Genomic DNA, 18,680 nt, shown 5'->3' with positions numbered 1-18,680 from the left:
ACTTTTTATGACCTTGATATATGAATACCATGATCTTCCTAATAAATGGTCACAGTTTTTAAAACTTTTCTGCAACTGGGACTAAAGAATTAAAAATCTTAGAAATGGCCTAAAATTTTAGGGTTCAAAGCCAGTGTTTTCTGCATGTTATTTATCTTTGATTCTCTCACTAGAGTAGTGGGTTCTTTTGGAATTCTATTGTAAGTTCTAGTATAAAAGGGCATTGCGATACAAGGCTTTAGCTTCTTTTTCAACTCTTGAAAGACCCTACTTATACAGAGAGTGTTGTTAGCATCAGTAGAGGTGCCAGGAAAAACCTGTGCAAAGAAATCATGTATCTGTGAAGCCACCTTTATTTTTTCTGTTAAATTCTGTTTCTCTCTAACTAAATGCATTGAGAACATATAATAAGTATATGTATATGGCCTCTTCTGCCAATAGTAACTGAACCTACAGTATTGCAAATAAAACAAAACTTTTGATTTGTACTAGGAATATTTTGTTGGAAATGCTAAGAAGAAATGCAAGTTATAACAATAGAGTTATCTGAGATTATCTCCTAAATGAATGGGTACCAACTTTTAAGTGAAGTTTCCAAATGGCTAGCTACCTTAAATAATCTGCAAGTGATTTTAATGATATCTCCAGTATTTTGGTATTTGGTACAAATACACTCTGTAAAGCAATCATGATAGCATAATAATAGTTTCAATTTCTTTGTAAAGGTAGCTGCTGTCCCTGATAACTTCTTGCATGTCAGCTTCCTCAAAAAGCTTTAATAGGGTAGTATCTGCCCTAAACCTGCCAACTCATGGTTTAACAGTTTTAACAGCTGAAGTTGCTCAATATGAAGCAGACTACCTTGCTAAACAAGAAAATTTCAATGTCTGAGGGAAGAGTATAATTGCATTTCATTCTAATTTTTAAGGATATCATCCAGCTAGACTGCAAGCAATTTTGATGAACCAAAATAAAAGTTAAAAGTCTCACTAGCCATGTTTCAAATGGTTAGCAGCTATCACATTATTGATACTGACTTGAAACATGGCTAGTGTGACTTTTAAATTTAATTTAGTTTTGGGGCGCCTGGGTGGCTCAGTGGGTTAAGCCTCTGCCTTCGTCTCAGGTCATGATCTCAGGGTCCTGGGATCGAGCCCCGCATCGGGCTCTCTGCTCAGCAGGGAGCCTGCTTCCTCCTCTCTCTCTCTCTGCCTGCCTTTCCTGCCTGCTTGTGATCTCTCTCTGTCAAATAAATAAATAAAGTCTTAAAAAATTTTAATTTAGTTTTAATTAAATGTAATTATCCTCATGTTGTTGGTTAATAGCTACTCTATCAGACTGTGCTGATTTAGACATTGCTTTTGATACATGGTCTTTGGTTCATCAAAATTGCTTGCTGTCTACTTGGGTGCTATCCTTAAAATTGGAATGATATGTAATGAAAAGACTTGATATTTTTTAAATCTAGCTGAAGGTGTAACCACACAGAGAAGAACTAATTAAAGAAAAATTTTAAATGTTATAATTTGACTGTATATCCCTAAGGGACTACATGCTAAAGACCAAAAGAATTGTTTTCAGTAACTATATTCTTGTGTTGGTGTTGGCATTGTTATTCTGAGATTGATGTTCTATTGGTTGTGTATTGTGTCATAAATCAAATGAGTAATTCTGTGTCTAGGACTGAACATGTCAAGAACTGATATTTGGTATAAGAACTGAGATTTTTTTGGGGGAGGTGAAAAACAAGATCTGCAGATGTAAAAATTGATATGGTACAATAAAAATCCTAAAATCCTAAATCTGAGTTGTCCAGGGACCTATAACTTAACCTCATATACTCACGAGTGCAGAACTCTGCTGAGGCTTGCACTGTCCTCATAAGGCCAGAGTCTCCATTCTCACTCCTCACTATTATATGTTCTTGACCCCTTATTATGTCTGACTCTCCCCACTTTTTTTTAAACCTTTTGACCTCCTTCACCTATTTTTCCCACTCTCTACCTCCTTCCCATGGCAACCACCAACTGTTCTCTGTATCTATGAGCTTGGTTTTCTTTTTTTTTTTCTTTCTTTTTTTTTTTTTTTAGATTCCACATATAATAGAGATCATACAGTATTTGTCTTTTTCTTTCTGAATTACTGCACTTAGCATAATGCCATTGAGGTCAATTCATGTAATTGTAAATGGCAACATTTTATTTTTTTTTAATGTATACCACAGTCTCTTTATCCATTCATCAACAGTGGACACTTAGGTTGTTTCCATATGTTGGCTATTGTAAATAATGATGCACTGAGCATGGTGATGCACATATCCTTTCAAGTTGCTATTTTTGTTTCCCTTCAATAAATATCCAGAAGTGGAATTGATGGATCATATTGTAGTTACATTTTACATGTTTTCAAGGAAACTTCACACTGTTTCACACTAATTTATATGCCCACCAATAGTGCACAAAGGGTTCTCTTTTCTCCACATCTTCGCCAATACTTGTTATTTCTTGTCTTTTTGATGATAGCTATTCTAACAGGTGTGAGGTGATAACGTCATTGTGATTTTGATTTGCATTGACCTGATAATTAATGACGTTGAGTATCTTTTCATGTACTCATTGGCCATCTGTATGTTTTCTTTGGGAATATGTGTGTTCAGATCTTCTGCCTTTTTAATTGGATTGTTTTGGGTTTTTTGTTTTGTTTTGCTATTGAGTCATGTGAATTTTTTATATATTTTGGATATTAGTCCTTTATCAGATATATGATTTGCAGATATTTTCTTCCATTCAGTAGGTTGCCTTTTTATTTTATTGATGGTTTCCTTTGCTGTTTGGAAGTTTTTTAGTTTGATGTGGTCCCACTTGTTTATTTTTGTTTTTGTTGCTTTTACTTTTGATGTCAGGTTCAAAAAATCATTGCCAAGACCTATGTCAAGGGGCTTATCTTTATTTTCTTCTAGGAGTTTTATGGATTCAGGTCTTAAGTTCAAGTTTTTAATCCATCATGAGTAAATTTTTTGTATGTAATTTTATGTATGGTAAGATAGTGGTCCAGTTTCACTCTTTTGCATGTGGCTCTTATTTTCCCAACACCATTTATTGAAGAGACTGCCCTTTCACCATTGTATATTCTTGCCTCCTTTATCATAAATTATCTAACCATGTATGCATGGATTTGTTTCTGCGCTTTTTGTTCTGTTCTTCTGATCTGTATATCTGTTTTTATGCAAATACCTTACTGTTTTAAGTATTTTGGCTTTGTAATAGAGTTTGAAGTCAGAGAGCATGATTCCTCCAGCGTTGTTTTTCTTTTTCAAGGTTGCTTTGGCTATTCAGGGTCTATTGTGGTTCTATCTAAATTTTAGGACTGTTTGTTTTAAAAATGCCATTAGAATTTTGATAGGTATAGTATTGAACATGTTAACAATATTAACTCTTCCAATCTGTAAGCACAGAATATTTTTCCATTTTTTGTCTTCTTCAGTTTCTTTCATTAATGTCCTGTGATTTTCAGTATACCAATTTTTCACCTTCTTGATTAAATTTATGCCTAGGTATTTTATTCTTTTTGATGTAGTTGGGATTATTTTCTTAATTTCTCTTTCTAATAGTTCATTATTAGTATTACCAACACAACAGATTTTTATGTATTCATTTTTGTATCCTGCAAGTTTACATAATTTATTTATTAGTTCTAATGGTTTTTGATGAAGTCTTTAGAGTTTTCTATATATAAAATCATGTCATATGCCAACATAGTTTTACTTTATCCTTTTCAAGTTGGAGGTCTTTTATTTCTTCCTTTCGTTCTTTTTTTTTTTTTTCCCTAATTGACCTGGCTGGGACTTTGAATAGTCCGCTGAATAAAAGTGGGGAGAGTAGGCATCCTTGTCTTGTTCCTGATCCTAGAGGAAAAGCTTTTAGCTTTTTATCGTTGAGTATATTATAAGCTATGGGCTTGTCATATATGACCTTTATTATGTTGAAGTACATTACCTCTATACTTTGTTAGTTTTTTTATTATAAATGGGTTTTGAATTTTGTCAGATACTTTTTCCACATCTGTTGAGATGACCATATGATTTGTATCCTTCGTTTTGTTAGTAGGTATATTGCATTTACTGATTTGTAGATGTTGAACCAGCCTTGCATCTCTGGAATAAAACACATTTGATCATGGTGTATCATCCTTTTAATGTATTGTTGTATTTGGTTTGCTAATATTTGGTTGAGGATTTTTGCATCTGTGCTCATCAGGGATATTGGCCAGTGGTTTTCTTTTCTTGTGGCATCTTTGTCTGGTTTTATATCAGGGTAATGCTAGCCTCCTAAAATGAGTTTGGAAGAGTTTCTTCCTATGTGTCTTTGTGGAAGACTTTGAGAAGGATTGGTATTAATTCTTCTTTGAATGTTTGATAAAATTCACCAGTGAAATTATCTGGTCTTTGACTTCTATGTTTTAAAAAGTTTTTGAATATGGATTCAATTTCCTTACTAGTAATTGATCTGTTTGTATTTTCTGTTTCATCATGATTCAGTGCATTTCTTCTAAGTTGTCCAATTTGTTGGCATATAATTGTTCATAATAGTTTCTTATGATCCTTTGTGTTTCTGTGGTATAAATTGTAACAGCTGTTTCATTTCTGATTTTAGTTTTTTGGTATTTTCCCTTTTTTTCTTAGTGAGTCCATCTAAAGGTTTGTCAGTCTTGTTTATCTTTTCAAAGAACCAGCTCTTACTTTCATTGATCTTTTCTATTGTCTTCTTAGTCTCTATTTCTCCTTTAATTTTTATTACTTCCTTACTTCTACTTTGGGCTTTGTTTGTTCTTGTTTTTCTAGTTACTTCATATGCAAAGTTACATTGTTTATTTGAGACTTCCTATTTCTTGGGGTAGGCATTTATCACTATGAAATTCCCTCTTAGAACTGCTTTTGCTGCATCCTGTAAATTTTGATATGTTTTCCATTTTCATTTGTTTTAGGGAATTTTTTCGTTTTGTTTTGGTTTCTCTTTTCACTTTTGAGCCATTGGTTGTCAGAAGCATGTTGTTTAATCTCCATATATTTGTGAATTTTCTAGTTTTCTTCATATAATTGATATCTAGTTTTATATCATTGTAGTTAGGAAAGATGCTTGGTATGATTTTAGTCCTCTTAATTTTTTTAAGCCTTGTTTGTGCCCTAGTGTATGAATTCTGGAGAATGTTCTGTGTGCACTTGAGAAGAATGTATATTCTATTGGTTTTGGTAGGAATGTTTTGTGTAAATATGTTAAGTCTGTCTGATTTAACTTGTTGTTTAAGGTTGATGTTTCCTTATTGATTTTCTGTCCAGATGTTTTATCTTTTGATATAAGTGGGATATTAAAGTCCTAACAATTATTGTATTGCTCTCTATTTACTCTTTAGGTCTGTTAATATTTGCTTATATATTTAGGCCCTTCTGTGTTGGATGCACAATGTAAGAGTTATATCCTATTGTAGATTGACCTTTTTTTTTTTTTTTTAAAGATATTGTTTATTTATTTGAGAGAGAGAGAGCATAAAAGGGGAGAAAGTCAGAGGAAGAAGCAGACTCCCAATGGAGCTGGGAGCCCAATGTGGAACTCGATCCTGAGACTCCGGGATCATGACCTGAGCTGAAGACAATCACTTAACAAACTGAGCCACCCAGGCACCCTGTGGATTGTCCTCTTTATCATTGCGTAATGCCCTTCTTCGTCTCTTATTACAGTCCTTGTTTTAAAGTCAGTTTTGACTGATACAAACATAGTTACCTCAGCTTTCTTTTGGTTTCCATTTGTGTGGAATATCTTTTTCCATCCCTTTACTTTCAGTTCATGTTTCCTCACATCTAAAGTGAGTCTCTAATAGGCAGCATACAAATTAGGTCCTGTTTTATTTACCCACTTAGCCACATAATGAAATACAATTATTTTTAATGAATTATTTTCTTTGAATTGTAGAATCTAAAATGTGACCACCTACTATTTTTCTTTTGGGGTAACATTGTGATAAGATAGAATTAATACTATTTAGCTGGATTATCTTCACCCTCTAAACAAGTTACTCTTAAATTAATAAAGAAATATATTTTTACAAATATGAATGACCTTTTTGTTTATAATATTAAGAATATTGAGATATTTTAGTACCATTTAAACTCATCTCTTCCCCAGTGTTTCCAGGAGTACCTATGATTTCTATGCTTGAGTTTTAAAAGATTGTTTTTAATGTCCCCTGTGATCATTTTGAAACAAATTTGATAGAATACTGACTCTAATATGGGGTTTTTATAATTTAGTGGTTATAGCATTGGTATTTTTCTTGCCATATCTTTGTATTTCTTTTGAATGTGACCCACTAATTTAAGGCACATAAATAACGAATACACATTTTCCTTTATTCAACAAATATTTAATAAGCAAATGTTTGGGGCAAGGTACCCTACTAAGACTCTATGGGAACTGTAAGATATTGTAAACCTGATTTCTGCTCCCATAATCTTACAGATTCTGCTCCCATAAACTTACAGATTGCAAGTTCATAATTATAATACAGGATAAAATATGATAAGCACAATAAAATAGGCTGTGATAAAATGCTTTTTAAGGATTATGAATTTCAGAGCGTTGACTTCTCAAAATTGTCAATAGTTACAGTACTAAGGATTTGGGATGATTGGCTTCCAGCTTGGGTAATTAGGTAAACCTCCACGGAGTGTCATTTTCACCTGGGACTTGAAGAACAGGAAGAATTTGATATGTGGGTATTGAGCAAGCGGTGAAAAATACTGTAGAGAGGAGAACAAAACTTGAACTAAGATAAGGATTTGGGAAAGTGTGGTGCAAGAATCAGGTGATAAGGGGCACCTGGGTGGCTCAGTGGGTTAAGCCTATGCCTTCGGCTCAGGTCATGATCCCAGGGTTCTGGGATCGAGCCCCACGTCGGGCTCCCTGCTCAGCGGGGAGCCTGCTTCCTCCTCTCTCTCTCTGCCTGCCTCTCTACCTACTGTGATCTCTCTCTGTCTGTCAAATAAATAAATAAAATCTTAAAAAAAAAAAAAAAGAATCAGGTGATAATAACATCTGGGTTTGATTGGGTACTATTAGGAGGGAAATTTTGAAAGTGAAAAAGTTTAGAAGGTAAGCCTAAGTAGTTTGGGTTCAGTTTTTTTGGTTGTTGTTAGTATAGGAAAAGGGTGGACAGTGGGTATGTCATGTGCTGTGCCATCACAATGCTTTTTTTTTTTTTTTTTTAAACGAGACCAGTGCTCTAACCCCTGAGCTACGGAGCCCCGCTTTTTTTTTTTTTTTAATCAGAAGATTGTTTTGTAGGGAGAGAAGAGTGAGCCACTTAGATAACCGTTCAGGTAAGAGGAAAAATGATGAAAAGAATTAGGATAGTGATAGTAGTTACCTCTAGCATCAGATGGCTATAATATTAGATAATAGAGATTTTTAAATTCTGTTATGATGTGTAAGAAGTCTTACAGTAATATGGTAACTGGAAATTTAAATATAATTTCAGTGGGGCACCCAGTAGCTCAGTCAGTTAAGCATTCAGCTCTTGATATCAGCTCAGGTCTTAATTTCAGGGTTGTGAGATTGAGCCCCACATTGGGCTTCATGCTGGGTGTGGAGCCTACCTTTAAAAAAGTGATAATAAATTTAAAAATAGTAATAAATATAATTTCAGGTCTCTAAAATGCTTTAAACTTTAACAGAATATATTCAGAGTCACCAACTGTAGAGTTAATTTTCTCCCAACCACTAGTATACAGGTGATCCTTGAACAACACAGGTTGAAACTGCATAGTTCCATTTATTTGCAGATTTTTTTTTCCAGTTAATATATTGGGAAAATTTTTTGAGATTTACAACAATTTGAAGAATTCACAGATGAACTGCATAGCTTAGAAATATCAAAAAAATTAAGAAAAAGATTATGTCAGGGGTGCCTGGCTGGCTCAATGGTTAAGCATCTGCCTTTGTCTCAGGTCATGATTCCAGGGTCCTGGGATCAAGCTCTGCATTGGGCTCCCTGCTCTGTGGGAAGCCTGCTTCTCCCTCTCCCACTCCTCCTGCTTGTGCTCCCTCTCTCTCTGTCTCTCTGTCAAATAAAGGAATAAAATCTTTATTTAAAAAAAAAGGAAAAAAAAGAACTCGTAGAGGGGCAAGTTCTGGTTTAAGAAAAAAAAGAAAAAATATGTCATGAATGCATAAAATGTAAGTAGGTACTAGTCTATTTCATCACTTACTAGCACAAAATACACACAAATCTGCTATAAAAAGTTAAAGTTTATCATAACTTACACACAGATTATTCGTGGCACCATTCACTGCTAAGAGAAATGTAAATAAACATAAAGATATAGTATTAAATTATAACTGTAAAATTAACTATGGTACATATTGTACTACTGTAATGATTTTATACATACCTCCTACTGCTATCACAGTGAGCTCAAGTTTTGCAAGTATCTGCTTAAAATGCTGAGTGATGCTAATCATCTCTGCATGAGCAGTTCATCTCTCTAGTAAATTGCATATTGCTATAAAAAAGTGATCTCTCCTGGTTCTTGTATACTTTTCATATTGTTTAATGCAATACCATAAATCATAAATAACACCTTGGGACCCATACAAAGTGCCCCTGTTGGGTGGTGGAAGTGCTTCCAAGAAGCAGAGAAAGAAAAGTCCTATTACAAGAAAAAATTGAACTGCTTGATATGTACTGTAGGTTGAGGTCTGCAGCAATAGTTGACTGCATTTTCAAGATAAATGAATCTAATGTAAGGACCATTGTAAAAAAAAGAAAAAGAAATTGATGAAGTAAGTGGTCACTGCAGCTACACCTGCAGGCATGAAAACCTTGTGCTTTTTGTCAAATATCTTTTTTTTTTAAGTTTTTTTTTTCAAAGATTTTTATTTATTTATTTGACAGACAGAGATCACAAGTAGGCAGAGAGGCAGGCAGAGAGAGAGAGGAGGAAGCAGGCTCCCCGCAGAGCAGAGAGCCCGATGTGGGGCTCGATCCCAGGACCCTGGGATCATGACCTGAGCCGAAGGCAGAGGCTTAACCCACTGAGCCACCCAGGCGCCCCTGTCAAATATATTTTTATCTTGTACGGAAAATACAGCTTTTATGTGCATGCAGGATTGCTATAAGAAAGGCATCAGGCATATCTACATATCTATGGACTCCAATAGGATTTGAATAAAAGCAAAATCATTAGATAATCTGGCATTAGTGTTCTAATTACTTAAGACTGCTTTTTACTTCTTTTATAATGTAGACCCTTCTATGATATGGGCACTGAAACTAAAGCAAATAGTGGAAGGATTGATACTGTACAGAAATGTTTCTAGAGAAATTAAAAACAAGAAAGTCAGAAATTTTGTACAGTACAAAATGTACAGTACTTCTATAAAGTTACAAAATGTACAGTATTTCTATAAATTTACACCAGTTTGCCTGCCTTTCCTGCCTCCCTTTCTACCTTCTCTGTTTCTTCCACCTTTGCCACCCAGGAGATAGCAAGACCAAGCCCTCCCCCTTCCTCCTCCTTCTCAGCCTACAATGTGAAGACAAGTATGGAGAACTTTATGGTGATCCACTTCCACTTAATGAATAGTAAATAATCATCATGCTTACATTTAATAAACTTATCTGTTGTGGGTGTCATGTGAAAATCTAATTAACTGTACAGCAAGAACTGAATAAGATGTTTTTGTGTCAATACCATCATCACCCCCTAAGTTTTCATCCTGTAGAACAGAGTACATAAGACTTGTGTGGAAGTGGACAGCCTATATGTAACATAGGCATAAGGTGAATGATATTTAATATAAATTAAATATTTAAAAAAACCTCAGTGTATGAGTTTTCTTACTGTTTCATAACTTTGCTTTTGAAGAATTATATTACCATACAGTATGCCTCTCATAATTGGAGAAACTATGTATCAGCCTATAACAATTTATTCATTAGTGTATAGGCTTGGTTACTGTGAAGCAATTGCAACCATTATACGAGGCTATCATAAAGCAATTATATTGTTTCATTTTCATTATCAATGCATGAATACCTGTAAGTAAACATGAATTTCTTTTTTTATGTTATCTTTACACTTTTGATGTTCAGTATTTGTTAACGATACATATAACATCTATACTTTTTTTTATCATAAATGATTTTTATAACATTTTCTTTTCTCTAGCTTACTTGATTGTCAGAATACAGTATATAATACATATACAAGATGGGTGTTAACTGTATGTTATCAAAGGCTTTCAGTTAACAGTTGGGTTTTTTTTTTTTAAAGATTATTTATTTATTTATTTGACAGAGAGAGAGAGAGATCACAAGTAGACAGAGAAGCAGGCAGAGAGAGAGAGGGAAGCAGGCTCCCTGCTGAGCAGAGAACCCGATGCGGGACTCGATCCCAGGACCCTGAGATCATGACCTGAGCCGAAGGCAGCGGCTTAACCCACTGAGCCACCCAGGTGCCCAACAGTTGGGTTTTAGTAGTTAAGTTTTTCAGAAGTCAAAACTGAAGCGGGTTTTTTGACTGCACTAGGTTGGAGGAGGTTAGTGCTCCAAACACTGCATTGTTCAAGGGTCAACCTTACTTACATACTTGCTTTGTAGAAGATAGGGACATGTTCAAGTTTTAGAAAGCATTAAACATCAAAATACACATGATTGCTTACATTTGGGATTCATTTGTTTGTTTACATTTGGGATTTTTGAAATCACCTTTTAAACCTGTCTATAAATAGGTTTTGTAAGCATAATGGCTAGATTTATATATTTTAAGCCTAGTTATTGAGACCATACCCAACTAAAGAAGAGGAAGACATAGTATTAGTGAGTATTGGTAGGACTAGGCTATATTTTTGTGAGCTTGTTTTTAAAATTATTTTTAGGGTTAATATGACCCTGAGACATGTTACACAGCCATAAGTTGTATAAATTTAATAGTAGCCATAAATAGATTCCCGCAAACTTGTGGCTTTTTAATAGATCTTTATAACAAGTCATGGAAAAGCTATTTTTTGAAAACTTTTCATGCATTCTGAGGAAGGGCAATAATTTCAGAAAGCATAGGTACATTTTTTTTCCTGATCATACCTTTATTTATAATAAACCTCTGAGAAAGTGGAATCTCATCAGGCATGCATACCAGAGCTCTAGAGGTTAACAATGGGTAGCCAAAGTTCTGTTTAGTGTGATAAATGTGAATTGCTTCATTTATCTCTTATAGCCTCTGTGACAAGGTTTGTCAATATTAACTTAAAATTCCTAAAGGTATATTTCTGACCTTACCAGTCTTACAGGAATTAACCTGAAATAAAACTGTAATACTAAGATTTGGTTTAGGTTAGATGGGTCACACCCATCCTGGTAAATTCCTAGGATGTTGGGCAGGTTCGTTTGCTATTTTAGACTTGTGTAGTATAAAACTTTATGTAAAATAAATGGACATTCTCTTAAGTCTTGGATTGAAAAGTATAACAAGGGGAGATCTGATTAACTGACATGCTTCATGTATGCATGTTTGATCCAGATTTTTCAATTAAAGATTCTTAATTATAAGTAAAATCAGTGTTCACACAAGAAATCAAAGCATGCATTTTGCTATGTTCTATTGGACCCTAGCATTAATAAAATTTTGTCATAAACTTGGAAAAAAATTAACAATATAATAAAATATGGTCAGAAGTAAGATATATCTTTCTAAGAAGTAAAAGCTTTTGACATAGACCAAAAAGAGGGACAAGGAAAAAAATATATATAGTATAATTACAAATTTCAACTTTCTGGAAAATGTCTTTGTGGTGTTTTCCCAATAGGGAATTCTTAAAACTTTAATTTATTTGGTAAAAGCAGTATGCTTAGTTGAAATATTGTCCATTTTTATCTAGATCTTAATTTTTCTTTCAGTTTATCCAAGTTGGAGTTTGCTCAGTTTCTTGAATCTAATGAGTTATGTTTTTCATCAAAAATGGGAAGTTTTCAGGGTACCTGAGTGGCTCAGTCAGTTAAGTGTCTGTCTTTGGCTCAGGTCATGATCTCAGGGTCCTGGGATCAAGCTCTATGTCAGGCTCCCTGCTCAGTGGGGAGTCTGCTTTTCCCTCTCCCTTTCACTGCCCCCCCCAACTCATGTGCACACGGTCTCTCTCTCTCTCATATTAATAGATAAATCTTTTTTTAAAAGGGGGGGATAATTGGGGGAACATAGAGGGGAAGACGAAGCATGAGAGACTGTGGACTCTGAGAAACAGACTGAGGGTTTTGGAAGGGAGGGGGTGGGGGGATGGGTAAGCTTGGTGGTGGGTATTAATGAGGGCACGTATTCCGCGGAGCACTGGGTGTGGTGCATAAACAATGAATCTTGGAACACTGAAAAAATAAAATTAAGTTTAAAAAATTTAAAAAGGGGGCCAAGTTTTCAGATATTATTACTTCTTCCAAGTAATTTTTCAGCACCACATCTTCTGTCTCCTTCCATGGCTCCAGTGACACAACAATTAGACCTTTTGTTGCTGTCCCTCATGTCCCTGAGGTATCATTACTTGTTTTTAATGGTTATTCTCTATGTTGTTCAGATTGGATAATTTCTGTTGATCTATCTTGAAGTTCATTAATTCTTTTCTATATCATCTGCATTCTACTGTGTCCATCTGGTGAGTTTTTTAACTTTTGTTATTGCATTTTTTTTTCATTTTAAAATTTCCATTGGTTCTTTGCATCTTCTCTTTCAATGTTGAGTCCATTTTTCCACTTGTTTCAGGCATGTTCATTATAACTTGTCCAATAATCAACAACTCATTTACACTATATAACAGGCATCCAGAAATAAGAATTTGTCTATGGTTCAGTAAAGTATTATTATTAATGAATAATATAGCTGAGAGGATTTTTTTTTTAATTTAAATTTTATTTTATATAAACATATATTTTTATCCCCAGGGGTACAGGTCTGTGAATCGCCAGGTTTACACACTTCACAGCACTCACCATAGCACATACCCTCCCCAATGTCCATAACCCCACAACCCCACCCCCTTTCCCCCCATCAACCCTCAGTTTGTTTTGTGAGATTGAGAGTCACTTATGGTTTGTCTCCCTCCCAATCCCATTTTGTTTCATTTACTCTTCTCCTACCCCCTTAACCCCCCATGAGAGGATGGTTTTATGACTTGATCTTGAATCTTGCATTTGGGTTAGTGAACAATTAGTTGGTCTAAGCCAATGACATTAATACAGTAGTTTTCAAAATACATGTGGTTCTTTATGGAATAATTTTTTTTTAGCATACTTTGTAATTTTGGGTTCTTGGTTAATGGTAACTGAACTGTTGAGTTTGTGACTAATTCATCTCTTTTGAATCATCCAGGATGAATGACTGTAAGCCCTCTTCTTAAAGTACCCTGAACGACAAATTTTGCATCTGTAAAATCTTGTATCTGTAAAATTTTGCATCTGTAAAATTCTTGATCAAGAATTTTTTCTACACTGGAAATAAAATTTAAGATTATACTTGACACTTAAAATATGTGAGGGGGCCAACCTCCTATACAGTTGAAAATCTGTGTATGAGTTTTGATTCCCTAGAAACTTAATAGCCTACCATTGACTAGAAGACTTACTAAGAACATAAATAGTTGATTAACACATATCTTTTGTTTGTATAATGTACTGTATTTTTACAGTAAGAAAAGAAAATATTATCGAGAAAATACATTTAAAGTAATGTACTATATCTAAGGGTGCTTGAGTGGCTCAGTTAGTTAAGGGTATTACTCTTGGTTTCAGCTGAGGACATGATCTCGAGGTCATGGGATCACACCCTGCATCTGGTTCCATGCTCAGTGCCTCGTCTGCATCAGATTCTTTCTCCCTCCCCTGTGCTCCTTAATGTGGGGCTCAGTATCACCCTGAGATCGTGACCTGAGCTAAAATCAAGAGTCAGAGACCGTTAACTGACTGAGCCACCCAGGCACACTCGTACTTTTTAAAAACAAAATTAGATCATACTTTATGTTATATATGTTGCCTTTTTCATTTAACATTATACCATGAATGTTTTCTTGTGTTAAATAGTATTAGAAATGAGATTTTTAATGGTTATATGTTATCCACTTTAATAAATGTTTCAGTTTGTTTTGCTGGGAGTAGAGAAGTTCTTCCCAGATTTTGATGGTTTGTCAGCCCTCTTAATTTTTTATGTTATTACATTTTCTTTTCCTGGGGTTTTGTAGGTATTTTAGAGGGAAAAGAAAAAGAAAAAGCCTGATTAAGAGATTATTTGTTAGTATATGTGCTGCCAAAGTGAGCAGAGACCATTTTTTAGATGCCTTTTAAAGTTTTTATTTCTTTATTTTTAAGGTGTTTTTTTTTTTTTTAAGTTTATTTTCCTTAGTAATCTCTACACCCAACATGAGGCTCCAACTCCTGACCTTGAGATCACAAGTCACAGGCTTTTCTGATTGAGCCAGCCAGGTGGCCCTTACAAGTTCTTTTTTTTAAACCAGGAGGTCTTTTTTTTTTTTTTTTTAAAGGTTTTATTTATTTATTTGACAGAGAGAGAGAGATCACAAGTAGGCAGAGAGGCAGGCAGAGAGAGAGGGGAAGCAGGCTCCCCGCCAAGCAGAGAGCCCCACGTGGGGCCCAATCCCAGGACCCTGAGATCACCACCCGAGCCGAAGGCAGATGCCCAACCCACTGAGCCACCCAGGCGCCCCTAAAACCAGGAGTTCTTAAGACCACAATTATCATTGATTGGTCTTCTTATTTTTTACCTAAAATTTTCTGTTGGTTTTTTTTTTTCCATTTTTAAATATAACTTTTTTTTTTTCTTTTTTAAGATTTTTATTGAGTTGACCAGGGGAGACACAGTGAGAGAGGGAACACAAGCAAGGGGAGTGGGAGAGGAAGGAGCAGGCTTCCCGGTTAGCTGGGAGCCTGATGCAGGACTTGATCCCAGGACCCAGGGGCTCATGACTGAGCTGAAGGCAGACGCTTAACAACTGAGCCACCCAGTTGCCCCAATATGACTTATTTTTTGTTACATTTTAATTGTTCACAGTGCCTTATCTGTTTCTTCCCTTATTTCTTAAAGTATTAGGGGTGCCTGGGTGACTCAGTTGTTAAGCATCTGCCTTCGACTCAGGTCATGATACCAGGGTCCTGGGATCAAGTCTGCATTGGGCTCCCAGCTTGACTGGAAACCTGCTTCTCCCTCTCCCACTCTCCCTGCTTGCATTCCCTCTCTCACTGTGTCTCTCTCAGTCAAGTAAATAAAAATCTTAAAAAATAAAATAAAATCATAGTTTCCATACTTAACATGTTCCTTAGTAATTGAGATTATAATAAAATTTCTTAAATATAATAAAAATTTCTTAAAGTGTGAGGTCAGACTTTTGTTTCTAACACTTATACCTTTGTTTATGGCAAGTTACTTAATTTTTCTATGTCTGTGTTTCCTTATCTGAAAATTATTATTATTAATGATGACAATAATACATTTGGAGTTTACTTGGCATAATTAAAATAATGAAGAGAAAATACTTAACATAGTACCTGAAATAAATATTAGGCTCTCAACAAATAGTATGGTGGATGGAGTTTTAAATAGGGATATAAATGGTGATGATAATGTCAGTAGTAGTAGAAATGTATTTGATACATGTCTTAGTTTTTCCACATTGATATTCTGTTTTAAGTTAATTTACTTGTTATGTAATCTGACCCACTAATTTTTTTTTAAATATTTTATTTATTTATTTGACAGAGAGAGATCACAAGCAGACAGAGAGGCAGGCAGAGAGAGAGAGAGAGAGAGAGAGAGGGAAGCAGGCTCCCCGCTGAGCAGAGAGCCCGATGCGGGACCTGATCCCAGGACCCTGAGATCATGACCTGAGCCGAAGGCAGCGGCTTAACCCACTGAGCCACCCAGGCGCCCCTGACCCACTAATTTTTTTAAACTCTATTTCTTTTTACTAGTTTTTCTAATCTTGTTTTCATGGTGCTTTTGGTCCTTTATACAACTTTGAACCTATTCTGTTTGAACTGTGTGATTCCCAGTATATCTATTATCAATTTTATTTTGCCTACCATAGAATTAAACAATTTCACTAAAATTGTTTCACTGAAAATTTGGTGAATGTGTTTTTAAGTATCTCAGATTATTAAATATATAAACAAAAATTCAAAAGGGTAAATAACAGGATCAGCATTTAAATATCTCCCTCATCCTATTTTTCACTTCAAGGAGAAAAGGTTAGCACTCCCCTTGACAAGGATGGAAGAGGCCCTCAGGCCTGACAACATGCATATGGTTAAGGCATTGCCACCTACTTCACTTCAAATTAGTTTTTCACTTAACTAATTCTTTCTAGAGTTTAATGATAAGAACGTCAAGGAAAACAATCATGACAATGAAAAATGTTTCTATAATTTCTCCTTATGTTTCATATTTAGCTCATTCAGCCAAAAAAATATTGAGCACATATTATGTATGAGGTTTAGGAATATAGGAGGAGGAACTTTGTGGAGCCTTTCAGTGATGTAATAGTTTATCTTAAATATAATTGCAATGTTTATTGATAAATTTAAGCAAGGAAGTGCTATTATCTAATTTATATTTTTAACAAAGTTTACTCTGTGAAAAATGGATTTTAGCAGCAAAGATTGGGGTACTGTGACAAGTTTGTTTCTATAGGAAAACAGTGTCATGGATCAGGATTGTAGTATGGAAATGGAAAAATGTAGATCAATTTAAAATTATGGTTAAAGTAGAGAAGACTTGGCAATGGACTGGATTAGGGGGGTTGGAGGATAAACATGTACATGCTCATCCCCCTATATGGGATGTGAATTCCATACTTTGCATACAGGTTTTGTATCATGACTTGCCTCATGCATTAAAGATACCATTGTCTAAATTTTTCCATCTAATTTCTTTGCATTCCACCAGTGAGATTGCTACCAACTTTTATTCTAAAATTCCCTTTACCTCCTGGTTGATTTCTATATTCTTTTTATAGTCTGTCTTTCTGCTCACCTGGTTAGATTTTGCTTAACTTTCATGCATTGTTTTGGTAGTGGTATCCCAGCACTAAAAGTCATACTAATGATGGGCCAGACTGGACTGAGTGATGTTCTGAAGGACAGGCTAAAAAAATAGAAACCATAAAAGTAGACAACTTTATTTTAATAATCTTAGTTGAAAAGGAGAGTAGAAAATATGATGTGGCAAAATAGGGATGAGTGGTCAAAGGAGAGTTTTTCTTGTTTTTAAAGATGGAAGATAACTGGGAACAATCCAGTAGAGTAGATATGGACAAGAGACAGAGAATGATCAGTGGGGTAAAGTTCCTGACAAGCTGCAAAAAGGTGATAATTAGTTTAAGAGAATGGAGGAAGTCCACCTCCCCCATTTTAACAGATGGGAAGGAAAGGATGAATCATTAGGTTTTAAATTTTCTAAGAGGAAGAAGTTGTTTTACTATAATATTGTAAATCCATCACTTAGTTCTTCCCAACCTCCAACTGATGGGTTACTAATTAATATCAATAGAGCTGAACATTCTAATCAACAGGTATCTTGTTTTGTTCTTATTCTTTTTGCTTTTCTTTTTAAAACAAAGGTAGTAAAGAGAGGAGAGAGAACTGAGTATCCAGGGGGATATTGAAACAGAGATAGTAGATAATGAGATGTGTCACTTACAACTTCCCCAAGTAGGTGATTGACTCAGACCAGCAGGGTCAGGGCACTTGGGGTGCAGAATTAGAAGGATGTTCTTCATAGGGGAGTAAGACCTAATTTGAAGACACATTTTGCAATGACTTGAAATTAGGTTTTAAAGACCAATCAAAAGTGAAAACGCCTCCAACTTCCAGTTGGGAACGTAGATTTTGAAGTCACAACAAATAGGATTGGACAGATGGTCATGTTATTAAGAAGTGATATGAGACAGAGATCCGTTAGATTAGTGGTTTGAAAACTTTTTTTAAGGCAATGGGACCCTTTTTTCAAACAAAATCTCATATGGACTCTCAATATACAAAACAGCTAAAAGAGGACCTTTGATGGAAGCTAGTAGCATATGGGCTAGAGCCATACCCTCTACTTCTTCCTCTCCTTACCTTCCTTCTTCCAAGGTACTTAAAAATAACTGAGACTCTGCAGAACATTTTTTAAAATTTAATTTTATTTTTTCAGTGTTCCAAGATTCATTGTTTATGCACCACACTCAAAAGAAGACAAAAACAGTTCACCCTTTTCTTTCAGCCCTCCACACCCCAATCTCCGGCAACCACCAGTCTGTTCTCTGTATCTATGTACTTGCTTTTTTCTTATTTTTATTTCTAAATTTTTTTTTATTTTTTTATTTTATTTTTTATTTTATTTTATTTTTTTTTAAGATTTTATTTATCTGACAGAGAGAGATCACAAGTGGGCAGACAGGCAAGCAGAGAGAGAGAGAGGAGGAAGCAGGCTCCCTGCAGAGCAGAGAGCCCAATGTGGGACTCGATCCCAGGACCCTGAGATCATGACCTGAGCTGAAGGCAGAGGCTTAACCACTGAGCCACCCAGGTGCCCCATCTAAATTTTTTTTTTATATACACACAGAGATCATATGGTGTTTATTTTTCTCTGACTTACT

At 35.1% G+C, this 18,680-nt stretch overlaps 1 protein-coding gene and 1 pseudogene across 3 annotated transcripts in view; both read left to right on the top strand.

The window, feature by feature from the left end:
- Nucleotides 1–18,680, top strand: part of BAZ2B (bromodomain adjacent to zinc finger domain 2B) — a 316,333-nt gene that overhangs the window by 144,138 nt on the left and 153,515 nt on the right. The gene's annotated exons all lie outside the window — the stretch shown is intronic.
- Nucleotides 16,269–16,407, top strand: LOC125096683 (uncharacterized; annotated as a pseudogene).

This window comes from Lutra lutra, chromosome 3 (assembly GCF_902655055.1).
Source record: "Lutra lutra chromosome 3, mLutLut1.2, whole genome shotgun sequence".
NCBI lineage: Eukaryota > Metazoa > Chordata > Mammalia > Carnivora > Mustelidae > Lutra > Lutra lutra.
This window is presented reverse-complemented; position numbering and strand designations above follow the sequence as displayed.